The sequence below is a fragment of the Meriones unguiculatus genome, chromosome 9, assembly GCF_030254825.1.
Source record: "Meriones unguiculatus strain TT.TT164.6M chromosome 9, Bangor_MerUng_6.1, whole genome shotgun sequence".
NCBI lineage: Eukaryota > Metazoa > Chordata > Mammalia > Rodentia > Muridae > Meriones > Meriones unguiculatus.
In genome coordinates this window covers 118,479,923-118,497,520 of record NC_083357.1, presented here as the reverse complement: position 1 = coordinate 118,497,520, position 17,598 = coordinate 118,479,923, and the positions used below count along the sequence as shown (strand labels likewise).

The 17,598-nt window shown below is 50.8% G+C and overlaps 1 long non-coding RNA gene across 2 annotated transcripts in view; it reads left to right on the top strand.

Moving 5' to 3' along the window:
- The window catches only part of LOC132656539 (uncharacterized), a 67,255-nt gene that overhangs the window by 1,227 nt on the left and 48,430 nt on the right, over window positions 1-17,598 (top strand). The window lies entirely within an intron of this gene.

The following is a 17,598-nucleotide window of genomic DNA, read 5'->3' as shown; positions in this document are numbered from 1 at the left end:
GCCCAAACGCCTTTGTCCCCACACCCATGTGTGAGAGGGCCCCCAGAAGACGCCGAGGCCCCTGGGCCGCTTTCTGGGACCCTCCTTGGGGACGTGAGCCTCCTGGATTTCTACGCCAGTGCGCACGGCCTGGCCTGGCTCAGTTAGGATGGCGCGCGGAGGCAGGCCCCGAGTGTGTGGGGTAGGCTGGCCTGCATGTCAGAGCTCTGAAGAGCCTGGGGCCTCAGGGGGCACACAGGGTCACCCTGCAGTAGGGTGGAGAGGACGCCGGGGTGCCCTCCAGGCCTCTCTGCTCTGCCTGCTGGGCCTGCATAGACACGCGTGTGAGGCTGATCCTCTTGGCACCGGGGCGTACCTTGCTAGAGATCTTGTCCTAAATAATCGAGTGCAGGGGCAGTACGGAGGCTTTGGGCTCCTAGCTCGGTCTCTTCCGGTTTCCCTCCTTTCCTCGGGTTTCACCATCCCACCTCGTACCATCCTTTTTTTTTTTCCTCGTCTCTTTTGAAAGCAGCGTTGCTCAGGTCATGCTGCTCTCTACCCCAGGGCCTTAGGGATTGCTTGCTGGCTGGACACACATGAGCAAAGGCCAGGCGGCTGCTGCGATCCTGTTTCAGAGTTTTCCCCAGCTTCCCTGGGTGGCTGGGACTTAGTCGGGGGCTGGACTGCTGGGGACCACCGCGGTGTCTGGGAACCCAACTCAGCCTAGAAACAGGAGACTAGAAACAGGTCCAGAGAAGCACTTCGCGCCGCAGGCGACGGCAGCCCTGCGTCTGGAAGGAGGGTTTTAAGCGTGAACAGCCAGTTTCCCTCTGCGCGCCTTGCCTCTCTGCTGAGGTGTGTCTAGGCCTAGTACCGACTTCCAAAAGAGCCACCGGAAACGTCCTCAGGCAGAAAAACAGGGTTTGTGAAAGTCTCTACAAACCCAAACGTGGTAACACAAAATCTCCTGGCACTGTGTTGTGCAGACTTCTGCTCCAGTATGTGGAACACGTTGGAGTGTAAAATGTACGTATCACCAAGCAAGTACACACATGCACACAAATACAAAAGCATGCACGCACATGCACACACACTCTCAAACACACACGATGATGGGACAGGTGAGCCAAATGCTGGTGCAGAGAGATTGGGAGTTTAAGTACAGCCTAGGCTACATGAAGCCTTGTCTCCAAACTAAGAGAAAAGGAAAGAAAAGAAAGGAGCAGGCCGCACTGCATAGCCCAGGCTGGCCCTTAAACTAGAGGCCTTCCTGTGTCAGGCCCCAGGAGCTGGGGATGCAAGCATGCACATCTGTGACGCCCTGGAAACCTTTTTGAGGTTTTTAAGATTGTGCTTCATGCATGCCAGGCTGGCCTCCCTGTGGCCTTTCCATCTCCTCGCATCTTCCAACACTTCGGTTTATAGCTGCTGAAAGAACTCAGGACTTCATGCTTGGAGGCCAGGACTCTGCTGACTGAAACCAGCCCCAGGGGACTCCGTGTTTTTTGTTTTGCTTTGTTTTTAATTCTCACCTTGCAGAAGATCAGGGCCTATACTTTCTGGGTGTGACTAGATTTAGGGTGGCCTGAAAGAACATAAGACTGGAAAAGACCACATCAAAATTAGATTAAATTCAAATGTAATTTCCCCTTGACGTTTCTGTCTGCCCTCCGGCCCTCCGGCCCTCCGACCCCTCCACGGTTTTATTGCGGAGAAGGCAGGGCTGCAGCGCAGCGGTTGACCTGCTGCGCTCTGTGGGGTCTGCGTGCTCACACTGTGAGTCTCTCTTTGGGATCCAGATCTTGACAGCTGAGAACTGAGCTCCGGCTCTCTTCTGTGACGGTCAAGTCTGACTTCCCTTGCTGCCCCACCTGAGTGGCCCTGCTCTTGGGAGCCCTGCAGGCATCTTTCAGGCCTTTCCCCGTCGTTTCCCTGGGGTCGTAGCCATTGGATCCCTCAGTCTCCAAACAGTGAGGCGTCGTACTCACAGGAAGGCTGCCATTTCTTCCGGAGGCTTCTCTCACCACTGGGGCTCAGCCTCTTGCTTAGCACAAAGTAGGGCTGCCACCGACATTTTTTAAAGTTCAAAACCAGGCCAAAGCCTGTGCCCCAGGACCCTAGATTCTGGTGCTGTGGTTTTGGGTAAGCACGTACAATCGAAGGTTTAGAAGAGCCAGCAATGCCAGTCTCCTCTGTGGTAACTTCGTCAGCTGTTAAATAACCTTCAGGAGCGAGAATTCTGAAACCTGCAGCCGGGGCAAGTGACAGACCTGACACCGAGACTGCTGGGTGGGCTCTGGCCTCAGACCTTGAAGTATTGCCCCTAGTCAGACCTGAGGGGGCAAGATGAAGACAGCCCCAGAAAGCACTTCTCGGGGGCTGTGAGAAAGCGGGCTCAGGAAAATCCCACAGTGGTGCTCCCTCCTCCCGTGCTCTCCTCCAAGCGCAGGCGTGGACAACAGGTCCTTGTAGAAGCCTTTCATATTTACTCCACGAGAGCAGGGCGCTGGCGTGGTCCAGAGAGTCTGAAAAAGTGTTTTCAGAGAGCGTCTGTGCCTTCACCTGTCCAAGGAGCCTGGAGTGTGTGTGTTCAGCATTCACTGATCAAGTGACGCGGAGGAGCTGGAAACTGCATCATAAAAAGGACCGTTCTTGGTTCCTTGGATTACTTTTTGAGACTGCAGTGAGGTTTTATATAGTTACTAAAGCTTTGTTTTTAATGATACGTGTATACGTGGTGGGAGATCCGTGCACGTGAGATCCCCTAGAACTGGGCTCCCAGTTGTGAACTGCTCATTGTGGGGGTTGGGGACTGAACTCAGAGCCTCTGAAAGAGTGGTGTGAGCTCCTGCTGTTGAGCCATCACTCTGGCCTCAGAGATGTGTGTGTGTGTGTGTGTGTGTGAGAGAGAGAGAGAGAGAGAGAGTCCGTGTACAGAGCTGTGGGGAGATCTGAAGACAGTTTGCAGGAGTTGCACAAGATCAGTCGTCAGACTTGGTAGCAAACTCCTTCACCCACTGAGCCATTTCACTAGTTCCTGAAATGAGCCTCTAGTGCCATGTTTTCAGTGGACACCTGAGTCCATTTCTGTGGTTTTTAATTGTGTGGTTCGATGGTATTCAATTAATTACAGCGCTTTGCACCAGCTCCATCCCCCAGTCAGTGACTTTTCTTTTTGAGGCCGAGGCTCCATAGCCCAGACTAGCCTTGAAGGCTTGGTCTCCCTGCTTCCACCTCCAGAGTGCTGGGATTGCAGGCCTGTGCTGGCTTATTCAGTGCTGGAGACTGGACCAAGGGCTTCAGGCCTTACAGGGCTCCAGCTGCGCTGTCCTGGGTCCTCTCACTAACTTCATATTTCAGCTGAGCCATTGCACATTTAAAGTCTCTCTCCCCTCCTCCCCTCCACTTGTAGCCACCATCCTACTATCTGTTTCTGAGTTTGACTACTCTACAGTGCACATACGATGTGTGTCCTCTCTCGTCTGGCTTAGTTCACTTAACGCACCGCCCTAGTTTCCTCCATGCTTTGCAGGAGGCCCGTTAGCTGTTGAGCCATCTTCCTGTTGCTGTTACTGATAACCGAGTGGCCGTCTGTCTGGAGGATTCTGTCACATTCTGTTCCCTTGCTCGTTTGTTTCCGGCGCTTGCACTATCTCCAGCTGGGGCAATATAATGCTGCAAGCTTACTCACAAGCTCTTTAGGCACTTGTGTTCCTATGTCACAATGCACTTTTATAAGAAAAAGAAAAAGAATTTAAGTATACTTAAGTGTCCTATCTTCTCACGTGGACCTGGCATTCCAAGGTCAGCAAAGTGCAGCTAGAGTTCAAAGGTGAGGCAGAGTATTATCTTCTAGCTCTGTGGCATTTTCTTCTCTGTGTGTACAGAGGTGTGTGTGATATACGTTGTGTGTGTGTTTAGGGAGTGTGTGTGTGGATATATATGTGGGGGGGTGTATATGTGTGTGTAGGGTGTATGTGTATTGTATGGTGTGTTTATGTGTATGAGGTTTGTGTGTGTGTGTGATGTGTATATATGGGTATGAGGTTTGAGTGTATGTATGTGTGGTATGTATGTGTATGGGTGTGTATGTTTATGTCTTTATGTGTATGGTGTATATAGGCGTATGGGATGTGTGAGGTGTGTGTGTGAGGTGTGTGTGAGGTGTGTGTGTCCAGACCTACCAGCACTCCTGCTTTAGAGAAACTATTAACACACTAATATTATCAATAGCAGGCAGAGCGTGGGCCATTAGGGATTTATGAAGACATTGAAGCAAGTCGTTTCAAAGCGCTGATTTGTTTTATGGTCAGTATTACATTTTATGACAGGCGCTTTTGCCAACAAAAGGAGTGTGCAGGGATCCCACGCAGCTCCGCGGATGGAGGCTGCTGCTAGCGTGCGCTGCAAATCGTGTCCCCGATCCTGGGGGAGACTTCTGGAATTTGCAGACAAGTATTGGCCCTTTGTTGAAGGGCCAGTCCTTGCACAAGGCAGGGAGCGTGCCTCACCCTCCCTGTTTTCACCCGTGGAAAACCAGCAGCCCTTTCCCCTTCAGTCCTTTCTCTCAATCCGAGAGCGTGATCCAACAGCCAGAAGACACGAACACTCTCTGCTTCTGCTTTCCTATGGTAGCATGGCCACTGCCGGTGCCCGGCTCCTCTTCCTCCTTCTCCCTCCCCCTACTGAGTTCCTAAAGTTTTCTTTGCTCTTGCTGTTGGTGCTTTAAGAAAGTTTCTATAGCTCAGGAGGACCTCAGCTTCACTGTGAGGCCCAGACTGGTCTCAAACTTCTGATCATCCTCCTGCCTCAGTCTCTGGAGAGCTGGGCTTAAGAGGGATACGCTCCCTGGTCAAGCTGAATTTTGAGAATTAACAGGGGCAAATTCTCTGCTTTGGGATGAAGTAGTTTGAAGCCTAAGAGAGTGCGGCCCAAGAGCAGACCACTGGGAGAAGGAATGTGTGAGCCTCAGCCTAGTGAGCGGCCAGCATTCCCTTCAAACATCACCTCTACCCCATAACTCCTGTTCCCAACATCCACCAAAGAAGAGGGCGGGAGGCAGCCACGGGGTGGAGGGAGGACCGCTCCCATTGGTTGGTCGGTGGAGGGAGGACCGCTGCCATTGGTCGGTCGGTGGAGGGAGGACCGCTCCCTTGACCGGCTCGCCAAGCCTGGGGTTCGTGGACTCTCCCCCAGTGGCCACCTCTGGGCCCCGAGATAGTTTTGGAAAGTTCCCCCCTCTTAGCCTTCTCAGGAAGCAGCGTTTGTAATATTTCACAGCAGCTGTTTAGCATTTCCCTACCCAGTTATTAAACACGAAAGGGAGTAAATTAAAATTGCAAGGTAAAATGAAATAAAAGGCGTCTTTTCTTTCCGTAAAGAGACAGCACCTAATTAAGAAATATTTGAATCCCACAAAAATGCATACTCTCGGGGGTGACATAAAACCTCTCCCTTTATATCGGAAACAAAATCCAGAAAATTGGGGACAGACCCAAGACGTGGTCCTTTAAAACAAAAAGCCCCTCCCCTTGAGACTGGCTTCCTCCGCTCACGGCCCCTCTTCTCCGTCCTGAGGGAGTATTAAACACGTTCTTTGAGGTAGGTATTCGGGTCGGCTTCCATCTCAGCCGACCCCCATCTCAGGCTGGCTTGTCCACACCACCAGCCACACCGACTGCTGGTCCTGGAGTCCCTTCCGCCTCAAATCCCTCCTCCATGACAGGGCCAGTTCCTAGGCCATCCCTGCTGTATCTCTGTCCTCTTCCAGCTGTGCTGGAGCGGAACCCAGCTCCGAGCCTCCTCCAGGCTGTGTGGATGTTCCACTGCTGAGCAGCTCACCTAGCTCCCTCAATTGTTAGGTTTGGTGATTCTCTTCCCTTTGCTTTCTCTTTCACATGTAGCTCAGGCTGGTCTTGAACTGGGTAATGGAGGCTGACTTTGAGCCTCCCTGTCCTGCTGCCTTTGCCCGGAGTGCTGAGATTGATTACAGGGCTGTGCTGGCCATGCCCAGCTATGAGGTGCTGAGGACTGAACCCTGGGCTTCACCTGTGCAAAGCACTGCACGGAACAGAGTTGCATTCCAGCCCTTTGGCCATACTTTCTCTGGCTCCTTCTAGATCTCTCCTGGTAAAACCGCATGCTCATCCATCCGCGCTTCACCAAACAGACTTCACGCCCACTCCTCTTCCCCATCTCACTGACCTCCACCTTGCTCCTGAGAAGAGGCCGGGCTTCCTGCTGTTGGCTGCCCTGGGTGGCTCAGGCAGCCTGGCTCCACCCTCCCTCCCAGGTGTGGCCCCACCACACACACACATACACACACACACACACACCCTTGGCCAGTTTAGGTCTTTGCTTCTAGCCTGGGCACCTGCCAGGAATAATAGTAAATGCTAGGGATTCTGAACAGCAGGGAGATGTAAAACAGGGCTCCCCTGCCTCCTATGGTTCTGCAGGAATCAGAAGTAGGAGTCATGGATGGCTGTGACAGAGCTCTTCCTGGAACAGTCCTTCAATTCCCTCTGCCTTGTGTTTGCTCTGCTGAGGTCAAAGCCAGGATTTGCAGCCTGGACAAGGCTTTCACTGCTGCCACAGCCCCAGCCCTTGTCATGTATTCTTCATTTACTTACTTTAATTTTTTTAGACTAAACAAGCAAAGAAAACCAGGTTTTTTTTCCTTCCCTCTTTCCTCCTCCCCCTTTTCTCCTCCCCCTGCTCTTTTAAAAATAAGGAGAGGCCAGTTTGCTGATATTTCCTTTGGGAATGAAGCCTACATTGGCTTTGCTTTCTGCATGGCAGAGTAGGCTCCCAAGCCTGCTGTCCCTTGCTGCCAAGCTGGCTGGGAGGGTCCTAGGCTGGGGATCCAGACCTTGAGCCCTTGATAGATCAAGTTGCAAAAATGGCCTGATTTACTTTCATATACAGGTATTTCTGACCAAACATCCAGTTACTCTGAGTTAATGTCCAACCTAAGCTACATGATACTCTATCTCAAAAATATATTATTTTACATCTCCCCTGCCCCAATGTTTGGTCTCTTCCTCAATTGTTCACAGACTTATTTTATTTTATTTAAGATTTATTTTTACATATACAGTATTCTACCTGCATGTAAGCCTGCAGGCCAGAAGAGAACATCAGATCTCACTATAGATGGCTGTAAGTCGCCATGTGGTTGTTGGGAGCTGAACTCAGGACCTCTGGAAGAGCAGACAGTGCTCCTAACCTCTGAGCCATCGCTCCAGCCCAGCTTGCTTTTTTTTTTTTTTTAAACATGGCTTCTCTGAACCTGGAGCTGGCCATTGTGTTCTCAGCTAGGCTGGCTGGTCAGCATCCCCCCCCACACTCCCCACCCCCAGCACTGAGTTCCAAACACGTCACCACGCCTGCTTTCACCCAGGAGCTGAGACTCCAGACCCGTGTTCTCAAGCTTGTGCCACACAAACTTTACCCACGGAGCCGCTTTCCTAGCCCATTTTAGTACTTTTCAAGAGGTTGGTTCAACAAGATTACCAAGGCTTGTGCCCCTGCATGGTGTTGTCCAGAGCTGCTCACCCGCCCGCCAAGGATGTGGCCCCTAAACACTGTTTCTCCTGCAGTCCTCCAGGCTCTGGGTCCCCTCGGGAAATGCTTGGAGACTGCTGGTGTGGGCAGGAGGAGAGAGAAGGTGTCAAGGAGTCACCCCGACTCTGGTGCACCGAACTATATAACTCCATATGCGAGCAGGAGTGCGAGAGGTAACTCAAAGATACTGTCTCCTTCCCGTTTCCGGAGTCAGAAGTCACAGCTCCTCTCAAGTTACCTGGTTATTACGGTTCCCTCTTGCTCCTGAACCTTCTACAGAAGGTCTGAGATGGCCCCTCGGGGCCGGCCACAGGCCTGAGAAAAGCGTGGCTCCCGTGCTCCTGCACACCCTGTACCTCATTAGGTAGGAGGAGAGGCATATGGTGGTTTACGCGGGGAGAGGTGTGTCGACTATGAATGGAAGCGTGAACAGACAGGGCGACAGATGAACGCATTCCATATCCTCACACAATATGGGCAGCTGCAGCCTGTGAAACGTTGTAAGGCCCAGGAGGAGCGGGGAGGCTCTGCTCCTCTCTCTGCCCCAGAGCCTCTTCCCTGGAGCTCTTCATCAGCCTGCTCTATTTTTGGTGAGGCCAGCTATTATTTTTTCTTAACTGCAATGTTTTATTACTTATTATTTCTAGTTTTCAAATGTTTTAAATTATCTTTCTCTTTCCCCTCCCCTAACACCTCGTTTACGTGGAGATCAGGGGACAACTCGCAGGAGTAGGTTCTCATTCCGCTGCGTGGATGCTAGGAATGGAACTCAGGTCTTTAGGCTTGGTGGCAAAAGGCTTCCGGGCTGGGCCCAGCCTGGTTTCATTTGTTTTTTTTTTTTGTTTTCTGAGGCAGAAGCTCTTGAAGCTCTTGAAGCTCTTGAACTTGCTATATAGAGGAGGATGACCTGAACCCATTTTCCTCCCTCAGCTCCCCAAGCGCTGGGATGCAGGCATGGACCGCTGTGCCTGTTTAAGTCACACGTTTTTCACAAGTTATCATTCCTCTTTTATGTTATCTGACTCTGTGTCCATGTTTGCCTCTGTGTGTGCATGTGTGTGTGCCTGTGTGTACGTGCCTTGAGAGTTATAACTTCGGTTCTTGAAAGATACCCTGGCACTGTGCCACATGAGCACACTCTTGAAGCGGAGGCTGCATGTGCTTCCCACAGCATAGACGTTCCTGATGAGGAGGCGGGGGCCTGCCCTTCACAGACAAAGCTGACTCCGGGCCTCTCTCATGTCATGGAATACCAGACAATTGGTTGGAAAGTAAGCGGAAGCTCTCCCGGCACCCCGCTTCCAGTGATGCTGAAGGAGAGCCAGCAGGTCACCCGAGAAGCAGCTGCTAAATGGCGGGGCTAGAGGAGCCCCGACAGCGCCTGGAATCGAGGTGCTGTTGGGTTGAGTTGTATTTAACTTGAATTCATTTTGCCACCCGTGGCTGGTGGCCATATTGGATGGTTCAGCGTTTGTTTGTAGGTGTAACTTACTAATGAACTACAAGCTTTTCAGTTAAGGTGGTTTGTTTGTAGGTGTAACTTACTAATGAACTACAAGCTTTTCAATTAAGGTGATTTTAATTACAGTTGCTGGGCGCCAGGTTATTCGTTGTCCCTCTGTATGCTGCGAACGACTGAGTGGCCCTAACTGTAGGGTTTATGCTTCTCCCTCAGCAAAAAGCCCCACTGTGGGCAGAGCAGGGCTAGAGTGGTGGCTAGAGGAGGTCTGGAGAGCTCTGTGGGTTTCAAGTTCTGACATCCTGAGTGTAGATTTCATCTGAGATTGCTGTATTTTTCAGAATCAAAATCTCTCAGAAAGCAGGAGATAAAAAGGACGGGAAGGGCCGGCGATACAGATCAGTGTGGGCACTTGCCCAAGGTGCCAGAGACCCTGGGTTAATTCCTAGCATTGCAAAAACAAAGGCAAGGAGGTGGAGAACTGGCCAGATAGCACAGCCACACAGGTCACCCCCCTTCAGTGTCACTTCTAGGAGTTGATCCCAAATGGTAACAGGCATAAATCCAAAGTGATTTACGCACAATGTTATCATCATGGCATGATTTATGGTGATCAAAATCTGGAAATAACTTAAACATGTGTCAATATAGGACTGTTTGGATAAGCTGTACATGATCTACATGATCACTGGTCACGTAGTCAAGGACGCACTGTGTGTTGGATTGCCAAAAATCAGGCTGGAAGGGAGGGGAGGAAGGAAGGAAGGAAGGAAGGAGGGGGGGAGGGAGGGAGGAGGGAGAGAGAGAGGGAGGGAGGGAGGGAGAGAGAGAGGGAGGGAAGGAGGGAGAGAGGGAGGGAAGGAGGAGGGAGGAAGGAAAGAGGGAGGGAGGGAAGGAGGGAGGGAGGGAGAGAGGAGGAAAGGAGGAGGAAGGAGGAAGGGAGGGAGGAAGGAAGGAAGGCAGGAAGGAAGGAAGGAAGGGAGGGAGGAAGGAAGGAAGGAAGGCAGGCAGGCAGGAAGGAAGGAAGGAAGAAGGAAGACACACACAAAGGAAGCTGGATGTGGCGCTGCACAGCTCTAACCCCAGCACTTAGGACATGGAAGGAGACCTTCAGTGTATCGAGGCCAGCCTGCACTGCATAAGACCTGCCTCAAAAATAATAATAGCAATAATGAGAAGAGAAAGACACACTGCTTTACTGTAAGAGAGGAATGGAAGCACACAGTGGGTGATGATTGCCGGGGAAACTCTTAGCAAGCTCGTTTTTCCTTGTCAGGACGGGAGGGGGTGTGGGTGGGTGTGGGTGGAAGTGAGTTCTTAAACACGCACCTCACCCACACTTTCCCATTTGTTGACTGGAATTGGGTGGCGATGTGCTCAGCCAGCGGCAAAGGGCGGAGCCGTGTGCATCGGGCACGGATGGGCATCAGAGGAGGAAGGACAGGGCAGGATTAAGCACACGGGTCCATGGGGGCACCTCAGCGGTGGAGAGAAGGAGGGGAGGGCTGGTGGGGACCGGAAGCTGGCGAGCTGGGCACCCTGCTTTCAGCTCCACAGGAGAGGCCTCGGGTGCGGTCCTCTGGGAACGCAGGGGTGGGGAGATTTACCCAGGCAACAAGGGGTCCGGGGAAAGGCAGGCCACTGCCTTCTGCTGCCCCTGACCAGCTCAGCATGGCCCCTGGAGAAGTGCTTAGTCATTTGATGTGTTATGGTGAACTGCTGCGAATTCTAACAGAATTCCTGTTGGAATTCTGACTCAAGGTGACACCTTAAGGATTCGACGCCTTGAGGATACGATGTTAGTGTGTAAATCAGTCAAAAGAATAGCTGCTCCACCATTCGACTTCTCTGAGGGGCGCAGACCACACTGGTAGAGGCAGAAGGCAAAGTGGCCCTCATCGGAGGAGCTGAGGTATAACGAGTGGAAATGATTGTGTCATGTCACAGTGACGGAAGGTGGTGACGGCTGGACTGAGCCGAGAATGCGAGCTAGAACGCTTAGCGGGGCTGGAGAGATGGCTCAGTGTTTAAAAGCACTGTCTGCTCTTCCAGAGGTCCCGAGTTCAATTCCCAGCACCCACACGTTTGCACACAACCAACTACAGTGAGATCTGGTGCGCTCTTCTGGGGAGTATGCAGATATGCTGTCAGAGTACTGCATAAATAATAACATTTTTAAAGAGAAAAAAGAAAACTCAGCATTGAAAACAATTAGCATGATAAAGCTTACTGTTTTATTATGCTTTTTAAATTAAAAATAATTTCTGTTATTCTCTGAGGGGCATTCAGAACTCAAACCATAATAACACACGGGAAATAATTAGGGTCAGCAAGACAGCGCGGGGATTGAAAGGGGACGTGGTGTCAAGGCTGGTGGCCGTTGCCTCACTTTCACGGGCACACCATGGCACATTCAGACACACGCACACACCTGATAAACAAATACAAAACAAATGAGATGAAATGTAAATTGTGACAAAAAGATGAGCAAAGGGAACAGGTTTCCCTCTCTCGAGCGCCCCCATTCGGCAGGGGCGCAGGGAAGCAGAGTATTTTGGCAGAGGGAAGTCAGCGGCTTGAATTAGCACACACAGGAGTTAGAGGCCCTCTGGGAATTGCGCGGCTCTGTCCTTGGTAGGAAGGATCTGACGGCCACCATATTGTTTGCCCTCTAAGACAAAAGGAATCTTTTCTAAGAAGTTAGCATAGATTCCACACATTCTGGTCTTTTCGCCTCTGTTTTATGAGGCATCCAAAAGAAGGAGAAAGGAAGAAAGGCGAGGGTGCTCAGCGCCTAAACGGCGCTTGAAAGCATGTTTTTGTCCTCAGAGACTTTTTAATACAGATATTGAAGAACTGTCAGGGAGATGAAAAAAGCAAAGACTTTTGATATTTAGTTTGAAACGAAATGAAGAGACATGAGATTCGAATCTAATGAAGGGAGGAATTTCAAAAGAGAAACTGAGCCAAATTTCCTGGTTTGGACTCACATATCAAACAGAGCCCAACGTAGATGCTCGCGGCCCGTCTGTTGTCTCAGTGGCACCGGGAGTGCGCACTGACGCCAGCATGCTTCAGAGGCCCGCCTTAACTTTCAGTGTGCATGTACAGTACTCTGCGAACCTTGACTTCACTTGGAGGCGGTCAAGGGTATTTTCTGTGTCCTCAAGTCAGGCTGTGTGATCAGTATTCTAAACTTTCTTTGATAACATTAAGTCCTGGCCGGGTCTGTCCTCCGTTCACATGACTCTAGCCGCTGGAGAGCTTGGTGGAGAATCTGAAAGCATGCCAAGAGAAATACAGTTTCCGTCTAAGCACAGAGAACTCTCCCTTCAGCAAAGGAAGCAAGCTTGCTTGGGAGGTGATGACCTGGGAACCGTACAAGACCTCGCTGATTTTTCTACAAGGGAATCTTGGGAATGGGATAGTTCTGCTTGGGGAGAACTATAGAACAAGTGGGTCTGAGGCTAGGACACAGAGGGGGAAACAGTGGCGATGTGAGAAACAGGAATGGCTCAGTCGCTAAGTATTTGCTGGGAAAGCTGGAAGGCCTGAGTGTGGATGTCCCACTCTGCCACAGAAGCTGGAGGCAGGAAGGCGCATGTCAAGGTCCAGAGCGTAAAAACAGGCGAATCCCTGGATGTTGCGCAGCCCATCCTTGATAAGACAGCTGCGATAAGACACCGAGACCCGGCGACTTACAGGAGAAACAGTAATTGGGCTTGTGGTTCCAGAGGGTCAGAGCCAGGAGGGAGGAACTAAGGCACAGACAGCCAGTCCACACAGGAGTGGACCACACGTAGGAGGCAGACAAGAGAGCCAGGTGAGCATGGTGGGCCATGTCTACCTCCTGATCCTTCCCAAACAGTTCCACCACAATGGAGCTGCCTGTCACTTCAACCCTTTGGGTTTGAATTTTTTTTTTATTTCCTTTTTCTGTATGTCCACCCTCATCTCCAAACAGCCAGCGCCTTCTACCTCTTCCTCGCATTCCCCAAACACCTGGCTCCTGCCTTCAGAAGGAGGGTACGTGGATGGCATCTGGGTGATCTCCTGAAGTGAGCTTGCCAGGGCTTTCTCTTCTAAACCAAATAGTGAGATCAAGCCCATGGGGGGGCGTCATTCCCTCACCCCTCCAAAAGTAATTCCGTTGTTTCTGCTTGTCAAGCTCTCTGTCTTCTCTAAGCTCCTGTTAGTCCCTGAGGTTTGTCAGCACGTGAATGCCATGCCCCCGCAGCTGCTGAGTCGTGAGCTCAGAACACGGCAGCAGCAGGGCTGCACGGGGGCCCAACAGACATCCTGGCTCCCCAAATTCAGTGCAGGCCCGGAGACCAGAGGAGGAAACCATTGTTCTGTATTCAGAAGCAATCTACCCAGCTCAGCCCCTCCCCAGAGAGGCGGGCGGAAGGACATTGTGTTCATGGAGATGACAGACGCATACATAATTTTCTTGCTGAGGTATGGTCCTTCTCCACTCACCAGAGAGCCTGTCTGTCCGACAGGGCTTGAAACACCACCACTGGGTGGCCAGAAGGGAGTGTCCATTGTCACATGCGCTTTTGTGCAGTAGGCAGCCCGCACAGGTCCCTGTACTTCAAATCAAAACAGCCTCTCCTGTGACAGGGAGGGGGGAGTGAAAGTGGGAGCTGGTAATTCCCCCAGCCGAGGATTGTTTTCCTAAGGATTTCTGCCAGTGGCTGAGGAGGATTCTTTGTGCATCTACGGGAGATCTCAAAATTTAGGCAACTATCAGACTCCAAATTAAATACCTCGCTGCTGCTTGCTTGCTGGAAAGGCAGTCCTATCCTACAGCTTTGTGCTTAGGAAGGACTGGGATTCCATTGTCCATCTTGCCTTCCTGTGGACACTCTCCTAACACTGCCCAAGATCATAAATGAGACATCAGGCCACAGCTAACAGCTCAGAGGAGCTGCTCAAAATCAGAAACAGGGGTAAGAAGATGGCTCTGTGGGTAGAGTATAAACATAAGGGTCAGAGTTCAGGTCTCCAGCTCCCACATAAAAAGTCAGCACTGCAGAGCTAGAGATAGGAGGATTGCTGGGGTTCTGTGGCCAGCTCCTCCAGCTGGTGAGCCCCAATTTCAGTAAGAGACCCTCAGCAGGTAAAGGTGCTTGTCACCAAAGCTGACAAAACCGCAGGATCTCTACAGCGGAAGGAGAGAATCTGCTCGTGAAAGCTGTCCTTTGACCTCCACATGACTACCACTGGACGTGTGGAACCACCACACAAGCACACGTGCACACGCGTACTCCAAACAAACGAAGGAATCAATAATTTTCAAGTTGCGGGGACTGAGAGAGGAAGATGCTCAGTGTGGACATGGCCTCCACAAGCACAGGCACCTGTGTGGCCACACCCCTCCACACGTTCAGATAGCTCAGCCTTGCCCTGACATTTCTGGGTGCAGGTAACGGCAGTCTAGGCAAACGGAGACTTTCTAGTCCTATGAGCACTTTGTAGGTAGTCTTCTGTCATTCGCTTTTCTGAGATGAGCACCAAGTGAATGTTTTCCTAAATATAACCTCAGCATCCTCCGGGGAAAAGAACAAAGATGGTGTCATCGGGGCTCAGGCTCATAAATAATTATTGGCACTCAGCACGGCCTGTGAATCAGTAGGTCTGTGCCCTGCCATGAATCCCTGTTATGTGCTGCAGAGGAGAGCTCAGCATTTCATTTTTTGAAAATGCAGAAAATAATTTCAAAACAAGGCTGGGGGTAGTTCAGTTGGTAGACGCTTGCCCAGAATATCAAAGCCCTGAGTTTGACACGAAGCAGTGTGGAAATGGAGCTTGGTGGTACACACCTATAACAGCATTCTGGAAGTAGGGACACTGGGAAATTCAAGGTCATTCTCTGCTATAGAGTGACCTTGAGGCTGGCCTGGAATGTAAGAGACCTTGTCTCCCAAAAGAAAAAGTTAAAAAAGATTGACATAACTGTTTCCCTGAAGTTTGCTGGAGATTATAGCCTCTGATAAAATGATAAGTTCCTCTGAATTGCGTCCCCAGTCAGGCTGATGCCACGTTCCTCTCCAGATTGTCCTGGAAGCCGAGGTGAGGGAAGAGGTGAAGAGCAAAATCACGGGTAGGGCAGAAGAGAAGCACTTCCTTAGTATTTCCCAACATCTCTGCACCATGGCACACAGAGGACATGATGGAGGCTCTCAGCAAGCGATGCCTCGCATGAAGGCCCTGCCATTCCACACTGAGGGATATGGGGATCGGAGGCTCACCAATACTCATGCCCATTCCTTCGCACGCCCTGCGGACATCTCACCAGGTGGCATGAATGCTCTGTAGTGATGGAGGACATGTGTCCTTTGAAATCTGATGTTGCTCACACTCAGAATTTCATCCCAAATGCTGAATGTGAGTGCACAAGTCCACCTCCGGTCTTCAGGACGATAAAACGTCAGCTTCCCATCAGTTCACTAATCAAAGAAAGGGGTTAGAGGAACATGAAGTCATCTGAATAAATCACAGACTGTTTCTGTAAAGGTCCGGGCTTGGAAGCAGGTCAACCGCTAGGGATCCAGCTGAAAATACCCAAGCTACTCAATGAGATTCAACCAGTGGAGCAAACTGCACTGGCCAAGAACGCCACGTTGTCTGCTCTTATAAAGGCTTAATGTTGGCCAGGAGGATTTCTAGGATTTCTTGGTAAACAGTTGGTTCAACAGTGTAAATTCAATTTCTGAGTCCTTCCCTTCCAAATACATTCTGAGGAGAAGCTCCTCTTGTTTCTAGGCTGTGCCTGGTGGAATGGGGAGGAGGCAGAGCTTCAGTGTTCAGGGGACATCATGTTTGACAGTGGCTGCTTGGGCCCTCAGTTGCCTCTGCGAATTACGTGTCTAATTCAGCATTGTGTCTAATGAACTTGCCTTCATTAGTAAGCCCAGGTGTACTTTCAAAATACCTACACTGCTAAAATTGTATGTATCCAGAACAAGACAAGGATAAAGTCCTCTCCAATGACTTCTGAACCAAAATAAAAATCAGATCTCAAGTTGGGTAGAAAGATGGCTCAGTGGTTAAGAGCACTGGCAGCAATTCCAGAGGACCCTGGTTCAATTCCCAGCACCCACATGGCAGCTCACAACTGTCTGTAACTCTAGTTCCAGGGGATCTGACACCCTCACACAAATATACATGCAGGCAAAAACACCAGTACGCATAAAAAAATAAAAAGGAATCATTAAAACAAATTTTTAATCAAATTTTTAAAGACTCAGTGGTGACTGAAGGACGAAGCAGTGGATTTCACCTTGAAGACTGAGCAACATCTGTGAATTTAATCACGTATCATGAAAGCTCTGTCTTGGTGCAGAACACAGCCTGGAGGACAGTTTGTCAGTAATCTGGTGTGTGCTTAAACTATGTCATAGCAAATTCTGTGCCAACAGGAAGAGAGTGCCTTGGCACAGAATACCTTTCGGGAGCTAATTCCACATTTCCAAATCATTTCCACGTCCTTGAAGCTCATACGGGTTTTCTCAGTCTAGCAATATGGAGAGCTAGAAGTATTGCGTTGCCCTCTGGTGTAAGACCCAGACCTCGGAAAAGGAAGAGGTGTGGGAGGAACAGAGAACGATGTCTCCATGTCAGGGGGAAGACAGAGATGAGAGAGCACAGGCGAAACGGCAGTCCGTTTCTGTCAGATCTTCTTTCCCCTTGACTGATGGTTGCTGCCCACCTAGTCCTGGCTCAGGGAGGCAGGTCAGCCTTTGGGTTATTCTTCCGGTTTATCTGAAACTCCCAAGCACCTGTGATGAGAAATAGCAGTGCCATCAAAGGCTGCACTTGGCATTCATTTGCGGGAACCAGTGATGGCCAACTCTATCCCCACCTTTCAGGTTAGCAGAATGGGGAAATGAGACTTGGATAGGGGTAAGGCTCTTCCTCCAGGGGACAGGGGGGGCCTGAATTTTAGTAACTGTGCTGACGCTCCAAGAAGATTTTCACACCTGGGAGCAGAGAGCATCGAAGAGTCTGACCCTCACGAGTCCTGCTGTGCAGAGGTGGCACGGCATGATGGTCTCTGGGCATCCCTTTACCTCAGAGGAAGTTCCCTCCCGAGGCTGCCTCCCCCGGCAGTGCACGGCTATATAGGTGTGAGTAGTTCACACCGTCCGTTAAAGCTAGAATTCTCCAATGTCCGTCATGACTTTGGGGGAGGGGGAAGGGAGTGGGGCTAGAGGTCAAACCTGGAGGCTGACACACGGTAGGCCAGAGCCTACCGTTCCCCAGGGTAAACGGCTGGGTAGGCTTCAAAAACAGGGTATCGAAGGCGGGCAGTGGTGGCACAAGCCTTTAATCCTAGCGCTTGGGTGTGGGGTCAGGAGACAGAGACAGGCAGATCCCTGAGTTTGAGGCCAGCTTGGTCAGTAGAACTGGTTCCAGGACTACTCAGAACAAAACAAAACAGAACAGAGTAGGTTGGGACTCTTACCCAGTCTGTCTACGTTCTTGTCCCTATCCAAGAAGGAAGTCACAAATAAAGCAAGGGATCGAGAGGTTTATTCCAGGGCCAAAGCCTTGATTTACAGGGTGCAGAATAAGAGTGCCTCCGGAAC